Here is a 14,583-nt window from a genome sequence, read left to right on the forward strand (position 1 = left end):
CTGTCTTAGCTGAAGGGGAAAAAAATCCTGCTCCTGAAACTCAAGTAAAGACAATTGCTTTGTTACAGGCAAGCTCTGTTCTCTAAGAAAGGTGGTCTTTATGGAATAGAGGAACAAGGATTTGTCTAAGAATCAGAAGACCTGCTTTCCAGGCCCAGCTCTGTAACCCACAAGCTGAGGCCACTTGTTTCAGTCCCTTCTATCCAGATCTTTACTACTTAGTCTGTATACTGCACAGTTGAATTTAATAGTCCATAAGATTCCTTCAAGTTATGTGTGAATTCATTTATTTTTTGCATTTACTTCAACCGTGTCAAATCAAGAGAGTTAATAAAATTAAAAAGTAGGACTAAAGGGCAAAAGGAAAATGAAAATATGCTAACAACCAGGTTGACATAATTGGCAATTACATTTATATTTGACTCTGAGCAATCAGGATAAAATGACAAATGTAAGTTTCACAACTTTCATTTTTAGAAAGGGAGAAACTTTCCTTCTTAAGGTATAATCTTCTATAGTTACAGTCTTTGCCCTAGTTGAGAAGATAAACTGTGACCCTAGAGTTATAGGATCACCCCCTAAGCAAGAACCCAACTCCACCCCCACCCCCGTAAATTCTTCTAGGTACAGACGAAACATTCAAAAGACACCATTTTTCATAAGCAGTGAAATGTCCCGGCGAGGTCACTGAGTATCACACAATTGAGGAAATCAGAACCCAGAGAAATTAAATAATATTTCAGAGGCCACCCAGCTAGCTATGAACAGCAGAGAGATGAAACACTCAAGAGCCCCTGACCTGAGGTCAGCGCCTGGTTTTAGGTAACACACCCCCGACAGCGGTGGGGCCGCCCAGGTGCACGTGCGCGGAGCTGAAGGTCCAGGGAATCTGACACGAGCTGTGGGAAGCACAAGAGAAGTGAAAGGCAGGGAGCACTGGGGTCTCCTGGAGGTGTGTGCGGATCCCTGTCACTCCATCCCGTTACTTTCAGCACAGCTCAGTTTTAACCTGAATTAAGTGTGAATTTGCTTCCTCTTCGGCGCAGCACACTTTCCCGGGTGCGGCACCCAAGCGGAGGAAGCATCAGTGCGTCTGCAAAGTGGACCCGGGTGCTGTCAGAGACTCGGATTGGAGATCACCGCAGGCTGGGGAACTACTTGCCTCCAGTGGAGAGAGGGGTGCCTCCCACGAAGCTCAGACACAATCCAGGCCTGTCGACTCCCCGCTTCAGGCATCCTTTCATCCCGAGGCTGTGACTCCAGGGACTAAGGTCACCAAAACACTGCTCATAAGGAACACCTATTAAGAATAAAATTTGACAGCAATTTGTAGGACTGTTTCCCTCATTTCCTGGTCTCAGGGAAGAGTCCTGAGGCTCCTGAGTGAATTAGTTTTCTCTGGTGGGGATAAAGTCTGAGAAATAGCGATGAAGACAGCTTCCAGAGAAAATCTGCTATTCAGACGACCATCCTGAAGAGCTTTTTTTTTTTTTTTCAAAATAACTTGCCCATCAGTGCTTCCAGCCCTAATTCAAGGCTTTTCCCCCCTTAGCCAGCAGGGGCAATACTTCCAATAAGCATCCAAAAATCATTTTACTTCTACTGTATCTGTGAAGTGATGAAGTGAAAGTCACTCAGTTTTGTCCAGCTCTTTGTGACCCCATGGACTATACAGTCCATGCAATTTTCCAGGCTAGAATACTAGAGTGGGTAGCCATTCCCTTCTTCAGGGGATCTTCCCAACCCAGGATCAAGCCCAGGTCTCCCGTATTGCAGGCAGATTCTTTACCAGCTGAGCCACAAGGGAACAGGGTCTTAAAAAGGAAAGGAACCTTAAGAAACATATGTGGCCACTAGAATAGCAAAACAACCATGCTGCAACTGGTTAGTGGAAACTGTAATAGGCCTTGGCTCTTCAAGTTTAACTGGGGCTTTTTCCTTTCGTTCATCTTTTTTCAACAAACATTCATCGCACGCCTGCAAAGGCAAAAGGAAACACAACCATGCCCTGACTCTGAAACTTCTGTCTCAGAAATGACACACATCCTTTCTGCTCACATTTCTTGTGACAAATTGACCATGACCAATTTCAATGGTCAGAGATATATTATCTTCCCAAGGAAAGGGCATCAAATTTGTGAACAATAAGACAGTCCTTCACAAGATCCTGAGATCTTGTGGATCTGTGGAAAGGCTTGATTTCACCCAGACTAGTTAAGGAGCTGGGACCTCAAGAGATAAATCATCCATTAAAAGGGAGGCCACAACAGCTCTTCATTTCTCAACCCAAACTAGAGACACTCTGAAGACATGGACACCAATGAAGAGAACAGGGAAGAAGAGTCCTGTGGAAGCTCTTTGGGTAGAAGAACGATTTTTTCATTCCTGGGAATTTAAGGACAAATATATACATGAGCCCCTGACACACAACCTGAAATTTTCCATGTATACACAAATATTCAACCAGGTGGGTATAAAGTTGTGAGGATGAAACACAGCACCATGATGGTGTCTACTGTTGCCCTTCTCCAATATTCTAGACCCTGGAGCCAGAATGATCTCTTTAAAATAGAAATCTGGTTGTATTTGCCCACTCCTTCATCCACCTTCCCATGCACAACTTTCCACTAGTCAACATATATCCATAGCTTCTTCGTAGTTTTAGTCTAAAGATTAAAATCCTAACTAAGGGTTCCCTGTTCTCTCTGTCCAGGCACACTGGCCTTCTTTTCGTTCTTCAGGATAACCATGCTTCTTCTATCCATGGAGCCATTCCATATACTCCTTCCACTTACTGGAATGCTTTTCCCTCCCTTGTTCATTCAGGAAATTTCTACTTTCTTTAGATCTTGGCTTACTGCCGTTCTCTTCTGAAAGTCTTCCTTGGTCTCCCTAATCAAGTCAATCTCCCTAGATTACTTATACAACAAATATTTTTTAGTATATACTAAGTGCTAGGCACTGTCCTACTTACTGGGAACATAAAGAAAAAGCATCAGTGTAACATCAGGGACAATGAACAAAAATATAAACCTTGTATGGGTATGATAAGTGTAAGAACCACAAATAAATACAGTAAAAGGCAAAAGAAGAGCACTATCTTAGATGAGGTGGTCAGGGAATACCCTTCTAAAGAGGAGAAAATTAACCGAGCCCTAAATGAAGCAAAGGATCAGGCATTGCTTTCTGGGATAAAGAAATCCCAGGTGGAGGGGACCATCACTGAGAACGTCCTAAAAGTAGCACATCAGAGAAACAGCCACAGGTCTGTGATTTATTTCCATGCTCTGTATCTTATCTTAGCACTTATCTTAGTTGTTATTAAAAACATTCATTTGTATCATCTGCTCACTGGTCTTCAAGACTATTAGTTCTAATGACATAGGACAGGAACTAAGTCCATTTTTTGCTCACCATTGAACACTGAATCTCCTATGTCTTGCCTGCTGCCCAGCACACAGAAGATCTTTGATAAACATCTGTAGAACTAATGAAGAACTAATGATGAACAGAATGAAGTGAGTCAGAAAAACAAATACCATATATTAATGAACATATGTGGAATCCAGAAAAATAGTACAAATGAACCTATTTGTGAAGCAGAAGTAGAGACACAGATGTAGAGAACAAACATATGGACACCAAGGGGGGAAAGAAAGGTGATAAATTGGGAGATTGGGATTGACATATATATACTACTCTGTATAAAATAGATAACTAATGAGAACTTAATGTACAGCACAGGAGGAAAAAAAAAAGGTTCAAGCTGTTTGTAGAACATATATTAAGTTAACCTTAAAAATCCATTCCAATGTACAGTAGGTGCAGACAAATACTATTTGATTCCATTTAAACGAGGTACTTAGAATCGTCAAATTCATAGAATCAGAAAGCACATGGGTAGATACCAGGGGCCGAAACCTGGGACAGGGGATGGGGAGTTAGTGTTTAATGGGGACAGAGTTTCAGCTTAGGAAGGTGAAAAATTCTGGAGACGGATGATGGCGAGAGTTGCAGAACCACATGAATGTACTTAGTGCTGCTGAACTGAACAGTTAAATATGGTTAAAATAGTATGCTTTATATTATGTGACTTTTACCACAATAAAAAATAAAAAGAAGTGATGGCGAAATGAATAAATGATGAAGCAGATCCCTACATGAACACAGAGTAGGTGTTGCTTGTATCCCACCCATATACCCTCAGGACTCACTATGAACGCCAAGAGCTATTCACTCTGCCATTTCTGCCTATGGACATTTTTTCTCATTCAGATAGCAGGTTTGGCCAATGAGTTTCAGAGAGTTAATCTCCCCAGAAACATCCCCATCTACCAACACTACAAGGCAGGGGTGGGGGTGGGTAGGGGGAGGCGCTTTTCCCTCAACTGTTGAGAGGAATAAGTCTTGGGCAGTGGCTCTCAACCCTGGGCAACCTTGGCCCCTGGGGGCACTGGCAATGTCTGGAGACCTTTTGGGTTGTCACGATCCTGGAAGGGAGTGGGGGTAGAGAGAACAGGAAGATGCTATTACCATCCAATGGGTAGAAGCCAGGGATGCAGCTTAAATATCTGACACCGCATCCCCTACAACAAAAAGTGATCCAGCCCCAAATGTCAACAGTGCTGAGGTGCAAAGCCCGCTCTAAGGGATATTTAATATATTCTACATGGTCTCCCAGAGAGCTGAGCTCCCGTTACCCACAGTGGTAGCTGGTTTGATCTCACACCGTTTACTGGCTTTCTTCCCTTCTCTGTCTCACTTCCTGATCCCCTAGTGGTGTTTCCCAGAATCACCTCCTGAGCCAACTGTGTGTATGTTAAGTCACTTCAGTTGTGTCCAACTCTGAGAGCACACACTATGGACTGTAGACTGCCAGGCTCCTCTGTCTAAGCCAACTACTTGCCCTCAAATCATTGTTTCAGGTTTAGCTTCTGACCAAACCCCAAATCTTGAAATACTCAAACCTTGTGTTTCTCAGCAACCAGTCTCTCCCACTCTTTGGCTATGTAATAAGCCATGGAGCCAGCCTAGAAAGCCCCAAGGAATAAGCAAATGACATTGGCCTCTGAAAATGGCAGCAGCTGCACTGAAGTTCTTTGTTTTGTTTTTAACTTTAGTTTATTTATTTATTTGGCTGCACTGGGTCTTCACTGCTTCCAGAGGGCTTTCTCTAGTGTTGGCAAGCAGAGGCTTCTCGTTGCAGTGGCTTCTCTTGTTTTGGAGCATGGGCTCTAGGCAATGGGCTTCAGTGGTTGTGGCACACAAGCTGAGATGCCCTGCGGCACATGGGATCCTCCCACATCAGGGATGGATGGAACCCGTGTCCCCTGCATTGGCAGGTGAATTCTTAACCATTGGGCCACCAGGGTAGTACCAGGGCTGTTGCTCTTCAGGAAAGGCTGTGCCACTTGATAAAGTGTCTGGTTTGGGAAAGATATTCTTTTCCCATGGGTATCCGTGGACAGTCACTCTGTGTAGATAGTTTTTTTGGCATAGGACCACAGAAGGAGAAAGACAGGCTAGAGCAGAAAATCAAATTCCTGGTTTGAATCCTACTTCTGTTGCTAATTGGATCACTTTCCTGGCCAGATCGCTAACTTGTCTTATATCCAGTTTGTCCTCAAAATGAGTTTGCTGGGAGGGATGATCAGTGAGGATTCTTTGAGCCCTGCTGCTACTGCTAAGTTGCTTCAGTCGTGTCCAAATCTGTGCGACCCCATAGACAGCAGCCCACCAGGCTCTGCCGTCCCTGGGATTCTCCAGGCAAGAACACTGGAGTGGGTTGCCATGTCCTTCTCCAATGCATGAAAGTGAAAAGTGAAAATGAAGTCGCTCAGTCGTGTCCAACTCTTCGCAACCCCATGGACTGCAGCCTACCAGGCTCCTGCACCCATGGGATTTTCCAGGCAAGAGTACTGGAGTGGGTTGCCATTGCCTTCTCCTCTTTGAGCCCTAGTATTCTACTATTGCAAAGAGAATCACTTACCTTCCATGCCCCTTCACCATGACCTGAGCCCTGTCTGCTCTGCCCAGGGACCTCATCCCTTTTCGCCCAACCATACTCTCCCAGGGCAGACCTCCCTTCCCTTCTTCTCTTCTATTAACCCTGATCTCATCCACAAACACAGCTCAGTTCAGCTCTTAAAAATCAGCATACCTCTGAGCTTCGTTTCCTAGCACAAAGGAAACCAAGCACAAAGACATTTGCTCACCTTCTCAAGGTTGCAAAAATTGCAAAACTCAACTCCAAGTCCATGACTCCACCTCCACCCCACCCTCACTTGAACAACTGGACAAGCACGCCTATGCACACGCTAATTATATATTGGGTATGGGGTTTCAAGTGCAAAGGAAAAAAAATTTAAACCCTTTCTCCTACTTAATAGAAATATTTAGGGGACAGGATATTTTGATTGAGAATTGCCAAGCATGTGCTGTATAGATGATCAATTTTTGAAGAATTAGAAAAAAAAAAAAACCCAGTCTTTGAAACCCATACTGTAGATAAGAATATGTTTTCTTAATGGTTATAAATGTGTTTCAAGAATGACAAAAATATTAAGAATGCCTGCCATTGGTTTGGCTCCATGTCATTTATAGTCTCAGTTTTCAAAAGGTTTGTATCATATTAGAAAGAGCCGGACATGTAATTTCAGTGAGGCCATAAGAAGAGGTCAAGGTTGTAGAATGTGGGAAAGGAATTATTGTGTCTTTTCCTGATGAGAAAGTAAGCATGTTTTTCAGCCTCTTATTTATTTTTAACAAAACTAGTTATTTAATAAGTAGACAAATGGTTTTATAAAAAGACAAATGGTTTTGTAAAAAATTTCTAAATATTTTGTTACTAAAGTAACATACTCATTTAGAAATATTTGATTTATAAAAATGTACAGAAAACAAAATGCATGAAATTAAAATTGGCTACAGTTTCACACCTAGAGATCACCTTTGTTTATATATTCATGTATTTTTTTTCCAATTGTTTAGACATTTTTACCAAAATTTGAGACAACTATTATCTAATACACATACAATTCCTGTATCTTGCCTTTTTCACTTCTCACTGTGTCATGAGCATTTAATCAAAGATTCCAATATGCTTAATCATTGCATAATAGTTCATTTACCAGTCAACAAAAATTTATTTCACTGAGCCTTTATTGCTAATGCTTAGATTGAATCCAATTTTCCAATTTCTCAACTTGTATGGAAGTCTCTCTGAATCTGATAGATTCCAAGAATCAAACTCACTGGGTCAAAAGAAATAAACATTGTTAAGGTTTAGAAAAGCTTTAAAAGCAATTAAAGCCAGGAATTTATTAGCATCTTTCTCATTCTTCATCATTAATTTGCTGAGCACAGATGAATCTAACCCCAGCCTGATGCACAGATCTGACTAGGATTTTTCCTCATGTTCTCTTTGTACAGCGTGTCTCTAGGAAAAGTTCAGCATCAACATTGTTAGAGAAAGGGGATTCTTAGGCTACTGCTGATTTCTATTTCTTGATCTGGGTGGGAGTTACATAGTTGTATTCAGTTTGTAAAAATTCACTGAGCTCTACACTTGAACAGTTTGTGTACTTTAATGTATATGTGTTATACTTCAACAGAAAGTATGCTTAGAAAAATATTTTTAAGGCTTCTTGGAGTCATTGGCTATAAATTTCCTCAATAAAGTCTTTAATAGCCAGGAAATTCTTGTGATCTTGGGAACAAAATAGTGTGTGTATTTGAAAACCATTAGGTATTTTTTTAGATATAAAGAATTACCACTATTATCACCTGGGTGAAGTCATTCAATGATAATATGTGAATGAGGCAATACTCTCAGAGGGCATTTTTAGTTTATAATAAATTTAGTAACTCTGGAATTGGTAAGTTGGTACATAGGGTGACCAGACTTTTGAAGAGGAGGGTTCTTTCTTGTCCACACCTCCTCTGGCTTGCTCTCCCAAAGAATAAGGTACATGTCACTGGGCTACTCAAAACTCCAGTTTCAGTATCTAGTATTCTAAATTCAAGATTATCCTGGGCACATCCTTTGGCAACATCATCAATATCTGGAGTCAGTTTTTCACCTATAAAAAGATGAACAAAACCAATACCGATGGTTGGCAGGGTTGTCCACAACACAAGGACGCCTGGCTAAGGTGCCTGGCAGGGCGTGACTTTCAGAGCTCACCATGCCTCCTGGCCAGGGGCTACACCCACTCAGAAGTAGCGAGAGCCTTTTTCTAACTTAGACAAAGATGCCAAAGGGGCTCCGCAGAGGTTTTTGTCTCTGAAAACCCTCACCTTAACATTCTATGATTTAGGTCCATGAATCTATGCTGCCACCTGGCACCCTCCATTTCCCTCACTTTCAGGCCAGGCCCTGTGGATGGCCTACATTCATCCTCCATGAAACACAGTCTGTATTATGTAGGACAGACGTCACAACCATACAACATGAGTTTGACCTTAGTCTTAAGACAAGTCCTGTCATCCCTCTACTCTGAACATGATCCCCAAATACCCCTGGGCTCTGCCTGGACATCTGTGATGGCTAATTTGATATGTCAACTTGGCTAAGCTATAGTGCCCAACTGTTTGGTCAAACACTAACTAACCTAGATATTGCTATGGAGGTACTTTTAAAATGTGATTAACATTTACAATCAGTAGACTCTATGTAAAGCAGATTGCCCTCTATAATGTGGGTGAGCCTCATCCAATTAGTTGAAGGACTCAAGAGAAAAGACAGTTTTCCTGAAGAAGAAATTCTGACTCCAGACTATAATATGGAAATTCTGCCTGAGTTTCTAGCCTGCTGGCCTCCCTGTGGACTTCAGACTTGTGAGCCACTGCGATTTCATGATTGATAAATAAGTAAACCAATACATTAATAAATCTCTCTCACATACACACACAGATATATATCAATAGGACACACGTGTATCCTATCAATTTTCTTCTCTGGAGAACACCGAGTAATAAACACAACATCCAGAACTGCAGCCTCTCCAGTGGAGCAAGGCCCACTGAGAAACCTCCACATTCTCAGGAGATCTCTCATTGGAAGAATGGCCAGGAGCACAGTGCTTCACGGCAATCCAAAAAAGCAGGAACCTACAAGTGCAGAAGTCTCATTTCAACACTCATTTTAGAGGCCTTTGCAAAGCTTCTAATAACAAATACAATCTCAGAGTAGACTGTTGTAAAAAAATATCTAAGCAGAAAGGGTAAAAGGCTTTGGGGGTTGGTATCATAAAGTGATTTCATGACCATTTTTAATCCTTTAGAAAGTGCTTTTACATGTATGCTCTCACTTAATCTGGCAGTACATCTCGGGAATAAAGTCATGAACTCAAATCTCATTAAATTCTCATCATTTGAGATAAATGGAATAAAACATCAGGAGAAAAAGACTGTGTTCTGCCATTGGTGCCCATATGATTTCATAGGGGTTTCTCTAGATCCCTGGGAAGCATGCCTTTTAAAAGCAAAGGAAGTATCCAAAAACAGTTCAAATAAGAACTATTTTTATGATTTTTTATGAGCAGGCCCAGAGTATGAAATGGCATGTAAGGTCTAAAAAGAGAAAGAGAGAGAGAGAGAGAGAAATCTATTTAGGGATTATAATCAATCATTTCCTCCCCTCCCTGCCCTTCTTAATCTTTCTGGCAGATTAATCTGAAGAACTCTGCCCAACCATCTCATTTCCTGCGTGCACACACCCTGTAGACACATACAAGCAGATCATTATCACTCTGGGAGTGATCATGGACCAAATGTTATTTTCACCTTCTCCAGCTTCACACTGTCTCATTCTGAAGACTCTGGCTATCAGTCTGTCCTTCACATCTTGGTGATATTTTTAGCACCATTTCCCTTCAGATCTGTCTTTGTCCTGTCAGAATTCCCCTGGCAAGGAGATAGTTGCCTTCTAACTTTTTCTACCTTCAGCAGTTAAAGTTCACTCAGAGGAAAAATTCTTAAGTCTTGTAGAATAGCCTAGGTTATCTGCTATGCCTGGCAGTGAGAAGGATGAAGGAGAAAGAGGAAGGTGAGGAAGAAGAGACAGGGGCAGTAAAGAAGGCAAGATTCCCTACAAGTTTCTTGCAGGCAGTGTCTGAGCCTCGCTCCTCTTTGAATCTTTGCCTCTTAACATCACGCCTAGCACATAAAAAGTGTTTATTCAATGCTTGGGAAATCATGTAATATAAAGAAAATTAACAAAATGAAAAAGAATGAAGTCTGCAGGAAGAGAGAGAAAGAATTAACTTATTTCTGGTAATATGAGGAGACAGTAAATAGAGCAGTTTCTAGAGTCAGAATGATTGACTTGAATTTCAATTCTGAAACTCACTAGCTGTGTACCTTGGGTAAGTGTGTTAAGTTTGTAAGCCTCAGTCTCCTCATCTGTAAAATGAGTCTATAGCACTTGCCTCATTGGGTTGTTCAAGGATTAAATGTAGTCATACGTGTAAAGAACACTCCAAAAATGATAATTACTATAATTTTTTTTCATCACCACCATCATCATGGCATCTCCTAAAGTCCTTGTTACCTACTGATCTTGAAACTAGTTCTCTTCTAGAAATACCTTGATTTGGTAACCAGTCAAAAATTAAGAAGTCTGTATGTTGGTTTTGTGGATACTCACTGGCTATTACTCAGAAGGAAATTTACCATATTAATTTCATGTTCTGGCAGTGCTTTAGGATATAGTGAAGAACATTAAAAACTTCTACTGAATTTTCATATTTTAGTCAAATTAATTTAACATTTTTCCTGAATGTTCAAGGCATAACCTAGAAGTGACTGAATCTTTCATCACAGTACTAATCAGATTACAGTGAATTTTACTCCCTGGGTTTACAAGGGAATGTTTCCTTACATCTCAGAATGCTTCCAAGAGCCAAACCTGCACAAGCTTGGCAGGGACCCAGGGCTCACCGGCACTCACTCACCTGACAAGCAGTCACACCTCATCTGCAATGAGGAGGAATTCCCTTTTTGATGACAGATGCACCTCAGGGGCACACCTGCCAGGCAGGGCACTGTCTTATGACCACCCAGGGGAACTGACCCAACAAGCTTTCCCAACCAGCAGAAAAACACTTATCGATCTCAGCCTATTCATTCACATCCTCAAGGAGATGAATGCAGCGAGATCCTTTCTATGAAAGACCAGAAGTGAGAAAGGCCAGAGGAGGTATCAGACTGTCTTAATTCCATGTCCATCCATTGTTTTGTGTTTTAATTCTACTCACCCACTCAAAGATAAAATATGTATTTGAAAAAGAAAAAAAAAAAAAAAGACTGGTGCTGAATCACCATCTACTCATACAAGTGTTTTACAAAATTACTACCCTGGGGTTATAACTTTTTATAGGTCTTTGGCCCTCCTCTTCCCTCTCCTGTCCCAAGAAGCTAGTCTAATCTTATAACCTTTCACCCAGATCAGAATCGTGGCCTGATGATCAAGATCTTTTCTAAGTGAAAGAAAAAAATAATGACCATCTGTGTCATGGTACACAAGGTTTACAGATTGCAGAAAACACATTGCTGCCAGTGTTTGATTGTAATAAATCTTTCTCCAACTCTGGGATACTCATCATTGCTACAGTCTTTCTTTGAGACTCTAGGAATGAAGCTCTGAATGACAGCAGCTCATCTCAGTTGTACATAATTATAATGACAGTATTTCTATTTGACAAGTTAAATTCACATGCAAGGAAACCTACATCCATTTACAAGAGCGGGGGGAAAAAAAAAAAAAACCTGCTACCCAATAAAGAGTAGCATAACAAGAGAGAATTTTCCTTTGACACAGACTGACAAGGAAGGAGCTTAAAGAGGAAGTCACAGACTCTGAGGATATCTGGCTCACCTGAGGCTGAGGTTTGGTCAGTCAACCTGGAATTCACTAGATATGAATTCCTCAAAAAGACCCATCTTTCCCAGTGCTGGATAAGCTCAGATCCTGAGTCACAGCTTGAAGGATGTTCTTAGACTGTTGGGGCTGTTGTAACAGAAATAACATAAACTGGGCAGCTCAAACAACAGACACTTATTTCTCACAGTTCTGGAGGTGAGGAAGTTCAAGATCACAGCATCTGCCGACTTGATGTTTGGTGAGAAACTACATCCTGGTTCATCGAGCACCATCTTCTTGCTGTGTCCTCTGTGGCAGAATGGCCAGAGTTCTCTAGGAACCCTTCTAAAGGACACTAATCCCATTCATGAGGACTCCACCCTCATGACCTAATCACCTTCCAAGACCCCATCTGCAAACATCATCACCTGAGGGATTGGGCTTCAACATATGAAGTTGAGGGAACCAAACATTTAGTCCATTGCAGAAACTGAGTTCCCCAGGCCTGCCAGTGCTGAATGAACTTGAGCAGCTTACTAAAACTTGCTGCTGCCTGTTCTATCCAGCTGTGAAATAGGTAAACTACCTACTTCACAGCGCTGTTAGGGGAACAAATGATTTCATATGTGAGGGCATCTTTTAAACTAACAACATTGAGCTAGAGCAATTAGGAAAGACATCATAGCCAAGGATGCTCCAGAGACTTAAAAAGGAGCAGGGTCTCAACAGGTAAAAAAAAAAAAGGGTGGGGGGGACGTCGTGATGTAATAAATATGGCAGCAGCAAAGACGATACAGGTCCAAGGGGTGAAATAGACTAATGGGAGCCCAGCAGAATGTTGGAGTCCTGTGAAACAGGACTGCTCTTTGGATGTCCACAGGGATCTTGGGATTAATATCTTACATAGTAGTATTTTGCATAAAAGTGTGATGAAATTTTAAAACAGGGATTCCCTGGTGGTGCAGCTGTTAAGAGTCCACCTTGTAATGCAGGGGATGTGGGTTCAATCCCTGGTCAGCGAACTAAGATCTGACATGCTACAAAACAACTAAGCCCACGCACCACAGTACTGAGCCCATGTGCCACAACTAGAGAGTCCATGCACTTCAACTAGAGATCCCACAAGACACAGTGAAGATCCTGCATGTGGCAACTAAGACCCAACACAGCCAAAAAATAAATAGAAATATTTTTTAGAAAAATCTTAAACCACACGGAATGGTAGTTCTCCATAAGACCTGCGTGTTCCTGCCCAATTTTAGTGACAAGCCATCCCCAACCCATAACTCTGCAGCCTTTGATCAGTCCCTGAGTCACTAAACCAAAGGTTCTCAAAACATGGACCTCAGCCAGCAGCACCAACAGCACCTGTCATGGAATTGGCAGAATGCATGCATGCGTACTCAGTCACTTCATGGCCCTCAAAGATGTCCCTGTCCTTATCCTTGGGACCTGTGAACATACCACTTTCACAGGTAGGAAAAATTACATTTGGAGATGAGATTAAGGCTGCGAATCAGCTGGCTTTAAAATAAGATTACCCATTGGCTATCTACACATGGTAATGCAAGTTTCCACGTTACTCTCTCCATACATCTTACCTGACTCTGGGAACTCAAACAGGGGCTCTGTAACAACCTAGAGGGGTTTGATGCGGAGGGAGATGGGAGTGAGGTTCATGCAGGAGAGGACATATGTATACCCATGGCTGATTCATGTTGATGTTTGGCAGAAACCAACAAAATTTTGTAAAGTAATTATTCTTCAATTAAAAAAATAAATAAATTTTTTAAAAAGAAAAACAGAAAAAAAAAGATCACCCGCTTGCTTACTTAGTATGAATAGAATGCTAGATTTCTAATTAAAAAAAAAATAGATATTCAACAAGCAATAAAGGTTTACTGTATAGCACAGGGAACTATAGTCAATATCTTATAATAACCTATAATTGAAAATAATTTCAAAGATAACATATGTGTATACAGACAAGTGAATCACCTTGCTGTGTACCTGAAACATTATAAGTTAACTATGAAAGTAAAAGTTGTTCAGTTGTGTCAGACTCTTTGTGACCCCATGGACTATTCAGTCAATAAAATTCTCCAGGCAAGAATACTGGAGAGGGTAGCCTTTCCTTTCTCCAGGGGATCTTCCCAACCCAGGGATCGAACCCAGGTCTCCTGCCTCACAGGTGGATTCTTTACCAGCTGAGCCACAAGGGAACCCCTTCCCACAGGGGAAGGAAGTTAACTACATACCTCAATAAAAAATATATATATTAAGAAAAAATTAAATAAGATCACTGAAGTGAGTCCAATGCCATCACAAGGATCCTTATACAAGGGAAGAACCAGAGAGAACATTGTGAAAAAAATTCAGTTGCTGGCTTTGAAGATGGAAGGGGGCCATGGGGAGGGAAGGAATGCCAGGCAGCATCCGGAAGCTGAAAAGTACAAGGAAATGGATTCTCCCCGGAGCCGCCACACAACCTTACCAACACCTTGTTGATTTTCTCCCAGTGAGACCCATTTTGGACTTCTGATCTCCAGAACGTTGAGATAACACATTAGTGTTGTTTTAAGCCCCTGAATTTGTGATAATTTGTTACAGTGGCATTAGAAAACTAATACAGCTGAAAAATTGCTAAAAAGGCAACTTCTTTGGCCACATTCCAGACCTATTGAATCAGAAAACCTGAGGGTGGGGCTCTGCAGTCTGTC

General features: G+C 41.5%; 1 long non-coding RNA gene across 1 annotated transcript; it reads right to left on the reverse strand.

Annotated features, from left to right (window-relative positions):
* Window positions 1-390: 390 nt before the first annotated feature.
* LOC123330560 lies at window positions 391-12,152 on the reverse strand. The gene is made up of 2 exons (XR_006546569.2): window positions 11,879-12,152; window positions 391-1,300 (listed from the first exon to the last, which is right to left on the reverse strand). It is a non-coding gene; the product is annotated as an uncharacterized LOC123330560 (long non-coding RNA).
* Window positions 12,153-14,583: the final 2,431 nt, after the last annotated feature.

The sequence above is a fragment of the Bubalus bubalis genome, chromosome 19, assembly GCF_019923935.1.
Source record: "Bubalus bubalis isolate 160015118507 breed Murrah chromosome 19, NDDB_SH_1, whole genome shotgun sequence".
NCBI lineage: Eukaryota > Metazoa > Chordata > Mammalia > Artiodactyla > Bovidae > Bubalus > Bubalus bubalis.